This window comes from Lytechinus pictus, chromosome 14 (genome assembly GCF_037042905.1).
Source record: "Lytechinus pictus isolate F3 Inbred chromosome 14, Lp3.0, whole genome shotgun sequence".
Taxonomy (NCBI): Eukaryota; Metazoa; Echinodermata; class Echinoidea; order Temnopleuroida; family Toxopneustidae; genus Lytechinus; species Lytechinus pictus.
This window is the reverse complement of record NC_087258.1, coordinates 8,610,807-8,619,624: the sequence shown is the minus strand read 5'-3', so window position 1 is coordinate 8,619,624 and position 8,818 is coordinate 8,610,807.

Below are 8,818 nucleotides of genomic sequence, written 5' to 3'. Positions count from 1 at the left end.
ATCGTCCCCAAAAAAGTTTCACGACCAAGGAAAAAAAAAGAGAAAAGGAAAAGGAAAGGGGAGGGGATGACTTTATCACAAACGTCATTCATTTTAATCAAAAGCCGAGTCAACATATTTGCACCCTCATTTCACTGGCTCGCAGCTTCTAACTACCATAAGCGTGACTATATTAGGGAAGACAGTACAAACTAGAAATTCGCGCAACCGCCCCCAGAAAAGTAAAAAAAAAAAGAAAAAAAAGAAGGAAAATGTCGACCGTCATCAAAGGCCTTTTTTCTATTTGTATGTTTTGTTTTTCCAAATTTCGAAGCGGCAAATATCACCCATTTTAACTCGAGAGAGATTGTGTTTTTGTGATATGTATATAGCAAATGTTTGAGATAATGAACCCCCATCATACAGGTTTGGCATTCATGTACAAACTTGTTTACCACTCCTTCGAACTGCAGCAAAACTGTAGGAGAAAATTTGGCTTTTCATTTTCTAGTCTGGCAGCTATATACAAGGATAATTTGATTACTGATCTACTCTAAATTACGTTTGTTGATAAATACATCCGCCCCTCATTCTAATGAACAAGATGAAAGTGATATTTGTAGTTGTATAGTGAAACTTATCATGTAAATTAAAAAATTGGCATATAGGAGTGTTATTTCTTATTTACAGATCAATTATATTTTTTACTTTCCAATTATAATTATGACATGAGCTATATGTCAGTGGGTTCTCCTATTTTTATGCAAAGTAAATCCGATAAACAAACATTTTTAGAGTTCAGATTTAGGTTTCTGTTTTGTATAGCTTGATTTCCTTTTTCACTATTCTAATGCTAGAAAATGTCTGTCCGATCACGGAACTGTACTAAATGTTTATTGTTCAGCCACTTGAATCCCGTTATATTAAAATTATTATTATGGCAACTTTGAAACCCAATTGTATTTTCTAAAAGATCCTTAATTGTCATTGGCTGTTTAGCATTGCGGTTATCATGCCTGTTACCACGGTAGTCAGAACTAAAAAGGGAAAGTTACCTAAACTTACACATTTTGGTAAGTAGTTTTTGTGTAACCATGGTAACGGGGTACTGGAATCTTAATAATCTTAATTTTATACTTACATTCACGACAGTATGGTCCGACTATCAAATTAACGGAAAAAGCAGAAAATTCTATTCTAAAATTGAAGAGAATACGCAAGGGGTCGGGACGGTTTTGAAGGGAGGGGGGGGGGGGGTAGCTGACCATGCAAAACATTACCAGGGTCCCGTAACACAAATGTTAGCGATTATTAGCTAAGTTGAAAGAACAATTCTGATTGGTTCTTTGTAAGTCTATGATTATCCATTTCATTTAGAGATTAATCACTATAACTGTGTTACACCCTTATTTAAACAAAATGGGGGGAATGACCCCCCCCCGGTTCCGCGGCCCCTGATACGGACTATCATTGCACGATTCCAATTTCATAATAATTTTGTTAAATCCAACGACTCGGGCTCATCAACGTGATAGTTCTTTTTCATTAAAAAAATGTTTACTAGGACTGAACATGGCGAAATATGAAGTGATTTGATCGTGTTTTTTTTTATGTCGGAAATGGCCATGTACAACGGAATTAGTTGCTCAACCCTAGAGTGAGGATAATGAATCATTTTACTGTATATAAGAGTATCAAAACGCTTTGACCTATAATGTTACAAGCCTTTTTTGTATACGGAAACTCGTGCATTTTATTTCCTCACAAAGGGGCACTAAACTTTGTTCACAGTCGAACTTTGAGTATATATTTAGGAATATATACTTCTGTATAGGCTGTAGACATACTTCCCGTCGTAATATTCATAACAACGTCACCTGACATCCATGTCAAGGGAACATATGCGTGGAGCATTGTATTACTGTCGATAAAGTTTAAGGCAGGTAATGCACCACCCCCCCCCCCCCAGTTAAAGGAGCGATATTACATATACATATCGTATCGTGTGTAAAATTGTTTTGATTTCTCGTCTTGTAGTGACACTACACCGAAACCCATCTTCTGAAGGTTTACGATTGCTCGGTGGTCATGCTTCTTTGCAAATTCATAAAACTAGAAAGGACATACGGCACAAAAGATTCGCAATATACTCTGACGGTAAAAAAAGGTCGACGAAGAGATCATTCTTCCCCCAAGGACATTTGATTTACACTTTTTCCCCTCGTGCAAAATAGGCCTATAGCCCCAGCTAAGAATAGCTTTAATCATTACAGTTGATTGATGCGAAGTACAAAGTTTTGAATTACCATCAGAATATCAAGACTATGATAGTGACAAACGGAATATTTACAGTGATGCCGCCATGCATGTAATAAATCAAAGTCTGTGTTTCATGAAAGGACTTGTCGGACGTTTTATCCTACAAGTCATGTTTTATCCGACAGTTACCATAGTAACAGCACTTCTCAGCCAATCAAAATGAAGGAAAGTTGTGGGATCCGACAACTCGTCGGACAAAAATATTCTTGAAACGGCGCCCCTCCCCTAGAGGCTGTGTGTAGCTAGGATGTGGGAGGGAGTCATATGAGTATTCCGTTTGCTCTATCCGTTAGATCAAGTCTCGGGGAGGGGGGGGGCACTTCCATTGACGAGTGGATACCATGCGTGACCAAAAACACGTAAAAATGATCTCTTTTTCAAGATAGGGCACGTTACGTACGTAACGTAGTAAGGGTGTCAAAAACGATTAAAAAATGAAAAAAGGGTATACATTTCGCTCGGGTCAAGTCTATCACTTGGAAACTCGTGGACTCGTGGGAGGGGCGGGGTGTGGACAAGCGCCCCTTTATCACAGGCCAACGGTGATTGAGTCTAATCTATATTACATAATCACTAATCATAATCATGAAAACATACCCGCCGTTGCCGATCCTGGTATATTTGCAACCGCTCCTCCTCCTCGTTCTCCTCCCCACCCGTCTGACGAGCACACAAACCATCGACACCACCCTCGCAATCATCCTCGGTATCATCCTGACGACCATTGTTCATATATAAATTAACCCTGTGATCCTCTCTCGTGGAAATAATATCTCTTTAAACTTTAGAAGCTATAGTTTCCCGTTAGAGAGTTCATTTCGTGTAGGTAAATAAGTAGAACTATATATAGTTCCCACGTGCATACATATACGTCTTTTTATTATGCGCTACTGTAGTTTATTTCCACTAATATGCTCATATATCATATGAACTTCACACAGGCTTATTTTGTTCCTTGGGTTGCGTTACAATAGTTCACAGAAACTGTTGTTTATAGTTCATCAAACATAATTCTGCATGAGGCCGAGTATAGTTTACCATACATGTGTAGGTCCGTGGCTGGGAGTCCTTTGTTATTTCTGCATTGTATTTTCCTGTTATTCGACAATGACGTATAAACTTTTGCCACTGGTTGTTCTCCAAACTCTGTTACTTGTTTAGCACACGTTCATGGTACCTTTTTAGATGCATCAGATAATTAAGGTTCTTTGCTGATTAGCTAAGTCGATGTATTGGTGCTCGATACATCGGCATTCATTGGGTCAGGCCACGATGGCAAAATGCAAGGGCACATGATAAACGTAAAACGGTGAAACAAATCAAATAACGGAAGGAAGACTTCGTGGGAAAGAATAACGATAGATGACCACTGATGACGTCACCTCCGGGCGTCACCTCAACAAATTTCTTATGAATCGAAGCCACCGTCCGTCTCTCGCACCAACTCCATGCGTCCTTTTGTAAAAACTCACACCCTTGTGTCTCCACGTCCTTACCACAGGGGCAACCATCATCAATGCACCAAATTAACAGCATGGGATTAAAACTCTAAATATGCTGAGATTTTTAAACCCGTTATCTTGTTTATCGCGTATTCCCATTGTTACGGGGTTGGACTTTATCCAGACAGCGCGAGTACAATCGGTCAAGAAGAACATCTGATCGCTGCGGCGGCGTCACGAGAGAGGTTCACAGATTTGAAAAACCGCAACACTCTGTTGCTGATATAACTCGGTGTATCTTGAGAGAGATATCGAAACACCTTGCAATATGATCTCATGCAGAACCACGTTGAGTGATGAATGTACAATTTGTCAATCGACTGTATATAATAAAAGACGTCTAAACCTACATGTGTGATGACTACTGCACTGTCATACCCGTGCAGTAGCTAATTATTATTTCCTTGTATATATAAGGCAATACACTTTACTGGCCGTAGAGCAGGTCGCGTGTATATTGCTAACTCGTGTGATGGCATTCACATGAACGTAAATGCGAGCTCGAGATTAATCATAAAATTACGAAGCCATCTAATCGTGAATTTTCAGAAAGAGAAAATATGAATTTCAAGGTCTGTAGGCGATTTGTATCGCTAACCTCAAACAACCAATTTTTTAGTGTATGCGTGGGGAGGCGACATTGTAGGCACTTAGTGGATTCCTTCATGAAATTATCATAGATAAATGAACCACGTAGCACACAGGTAGGCGGGAAGACAGATTGAGAGGACCATGAGAACTGATGGCGATTGCGATTACCACTCCCGGGTTACCACCCCACCCCTAAACATGCTTTGAGTCAAGGCCCCTCTCGCACAGTTTCCCTTTTGAATGAATTAAATTGATATATTACGTGATCAAGGAACTCCTTGGTTTAATTATGTTGAAGATGTTTCCTCTGTAGATTCCTTCAGGGGGAGTCCCCTAGCTCGTAAAGGGAGATTATGTTGTATACAGTGTGTGCCAAGATCACATTGTGGCATACAAGTAGCCCATTTTTAGAAGAGATCATTATCAGGGGGCGGGGAACGCGTACTGTATTTTATGGGGGGGGGGGGGGGTCGAGACGACCTAAAACAGAAATATTTATTTCCTCTCTTATATTAATAGGCCCATCCTATTTAAATATTGTAACTTGGACTGCAGAACTATTCTGTCCTTAATCATGTTAATTGCACAGTGCGTTATGCATGTTGCTATGGAAACCCGGAGCCACTTCCATTAACGAATGGATACCAGGTGCGACCAAAGAAACGCGTAAAAGGGTCTCTTTTTCAAGATTGGGCATGTTACGTACGTAGGATGTCAAAAACACTTAAAATACTGAAAAAGGGGTGTATATTTCGCTTGGAAATCTATGTGTTTACGGTCAAATTTGCGAGGGTATAAAAAACTGAAATGCTTTATATAATTATAAAGGATGTACTTATTGAGATTTGAGCGAGGTGTGGAAGGTGGGGCGGTACTTACCCCAATGCGGCCCCAATGTTAAAGGACAAGTCAACCCCAACAAAAAATGATTTGAATAAAAAGAGAAAAATCCAACAAGCATAACACTGAAAATTTCATCAAAATCGGATGTAAAATAAGAAAGTTATGACATTTTAAAGTTTTGCAAAGTTTTTTCACAAAACAGTTATATGCACATCCTGGCTGGTATGCTAATGATGAGACTATGACGTCATCAACTCACTATTTCTTTTGATTTTTATTATATGAAATATGAAATATTCTAATTTTCTCCTCATTGTCAAGTGATACAACGATTAATTCCTCCCTAAACATGTGGAATTAGCATTGTTGAATACTATATGCAGGGGCGGATCCAGCCTTCGCCGATAGGGGGGGGGGGGGGGCGGAATTTTTTCAGCCATATTTTCTCCGTTCGGCCGCTCGAAGATGATTTTTGGTTTCTTTGAAGGGGTAGTCCTAATAGTCACTTCTCAGCTTTATTCTTATGAATAAACATAAATATATAATATCATAATCCTTATTTATATAATGCGAGCGCGAACTATTTTTTTTTTAAATCTTGTGTATATTTTTCCTAAAATTTTGAAAATTCTGAGCAATGTTTGTTATCCTGAAAATGTGTGTGCAAATAAAATAATTACTACGAACGTGAAGCGCGAGCAGAAATAAACTGATGGAAAAGGTACCTGTTAAAGACTGCTTGCAGGTAGCCATGAATGAAGACGTTACATTTTTAAAAATCAAATAATGCGAGCGCGAGCTGAAACTTTTAACAATTTTACCCAAGGAAAGAAAATTCTAAGCACTTTTTGTAACTTAAACAGAATAGGTATATAACTAAACAATTGATGCAAGCGCGAGCGGAAAATTTCGAGATTTAGACCTACTGAACGAGACAATTTATTCAAGTTTTGTAAATCATGAAAAGGATGAGTAAGTGGGGATATCTTCCTTACATTAATAATGCGAGCGCAGAGCGCGAGCAGAAAACTTGTATATGTTTTGAACTGATCAAAAAGGTACCTGTTAAGGACTGCTTGCACTTAGCCATGATGACATTAAATATTTCAACGATCAAATAATGCAAGCGCGAGCTGAAAACTTTTGACATTTCTACATAAAGAATATAAAATTTTAATCATTTTTTGTAATCGTAAACGGGATAGGTATATAACTAAACAATTGATGCGAGCGCGAAGCACGAGCGGAAAAAATCGAGATTTAGACCTAAAGAGGGGACACTATATTTATGTTTTGTAAGTCATGAAAATAATAAGTAATAGGGAATCTTCCTACATTAATAATGCGAGCACAAAGCGCGAGCAGAAAATTGTTGATATTGTGATCTGAAACTGGATGATTTAAATAGAGAACAAGTTGAGTATCTGAACGAACATGCACGCGCGTTTCATATTTAGACCTAGAATTTAGGCATTCTAAATTCATCTTTTATAATGAAAATCAAAGCGAGCTTAAACTATTTGATATTCCGATCTGAAAAAAAGAGTAAATTTCAGCTCTATATTTCAAGCACTTTGTAGGAAAACAGTAATTGTTTAAACAGTTTAAACAAGTGTTTAAAATCTTAAACAACCATGCTTAAATTATTGATAATAATAATAATAATCAGATTTACATATAGCGCTTAATACATCGGAACGACGTGTCTAAGAGCTTTACAGAAATATTATTACCCCGGTCATCGGATTCAATCAGTCATTCCCACACATAATGTGTGCAATCCTTCACTCCCTGGGGAGTATTCCAGTCAGTCGCCGGTGAGGCGCACTCAGTACTGGCCAGCTACAATGACTTTCACATCCTACCGGGTACCCATTTAGCACCTGGGTCGAGAGTGGCAAAGTGTGGATTAACACCTTGCCAAAGGACGCCAGACCGCGGTGGGATTCGAACACACGACCCTCTGTTAAGTGTTTACAAGCGAGAGTCATAACCACTATTTTCAATAGTTAATTATGATTATTTTATTATTTGATATACTCTATTCTTTGTTTATATTTGAATATGTCACCATGTTTGATATTTGAGTTTGTTACGAAGGGCCCCAAAGAAAACCAGCTTGTTGCTGATTGGGCTACCATTCTTTTAAATATTTGAAATAAAATGAATAAATAACTAAAACCACGGCTCCTTAAATATTTGAATATAAACTTTGTTGTATAAGATTTTAAACACTTTAAATGTTTAAAAAACTACTGTGCGATTTACATAGTAAACAGCGTTGTTTAAATTATTTTTAACAGTGTGCCAATACTTTTAAGGGGTGCATTTTCAGAATATGGAATATACTTGTTTAGGGTGCTTTTCGAAACCCCATGGTCACGCCTGGTATCCACTCGTAAATGGAAGTGCCCGCCCCCCGAATATGGAAACATATATATGTACTTTTGAACAAACAAATGACAACCTGATCATTAATTGCTTTAATCATGAGTAAGGACAAATTATATCTACACCATGTACATTGAGAAAGCTAGCCTACATGTATTCGCCTTATATCTTTTTAATATTAAAGGGATACGATAATTCACATGAATTGGGACTATGATGTGCAATTAAAAAACAAATTGTTTGATTAGAAGAGTTTTGATATGCATAGTCGGATCAGGGGGGGGGGGGAGGCCTTAATAGGCTAAAATGGAATATTAGGATAATTAGCTTGCGCTTCGCGCTCGCGTTTTTTTCTTTAGGCCTTATGAGATATCTAATCTTCCTCATGAAAATTAAGCCAACATTTGCTTGAACGTCAGTCTTTAGGACTAGCCCCCAACAAACCAACGAAATTTTAAAACCTTTAATGTATGTTTCCGCCCCCTTTTATTGACAAAAGCTGGATCCGCCCATGCTGAGCTGACTTGATATTAATTTTTCAAAACTCGTCAACACGACGACATACCCATTCCCTCGACTTAAGTCGTTCCCTCGGCTTAGTAACTCGTTCGATCGTAACTTACGGCAAGTCGTTGTGGGAAAGTGCTAGTAAGTCGAGGGAACGAGTTTAGTCAATGGAAGCGAGTTTGGAAAATCATTTTATAAACAAGTCATGCCACTTCAGGGGGTCCGCAGATCTTCCATTCATCACGGCACAGAAAAATTGATGACAATGTCCATAGATGAAGGGATAATATTCTTTTTCGTGAAAAATCCATAATCTTGCCCCCACTAAGAAATCGATTAGGGCTCATAACCAAAATGTATACCAATCATAAGATGGCAGTGAATAACCATTCAAGATTATTGATGATAAGATAAGATTGATTTTATTTATAAACGGTTAAAAAGCCCTTACAATTCAAAGACTGATTTCCATTGGAGACGGGCATTTTAAATAGTTCCAACATATTATCTATCAACTAAATCAGAATCGTTGTTTAAAAGTCGATTGTGATAGGCCTAATAAAACCGATACGGTCGATTCTCTTTGTTTTTTCTTTAATACATTCGCTGCTAGCTGAGCTGGGGCTGCACAAAGAAAATCACATGTAGGATGATGTATTCATGCAATCAAACATGCCCCTTTCACA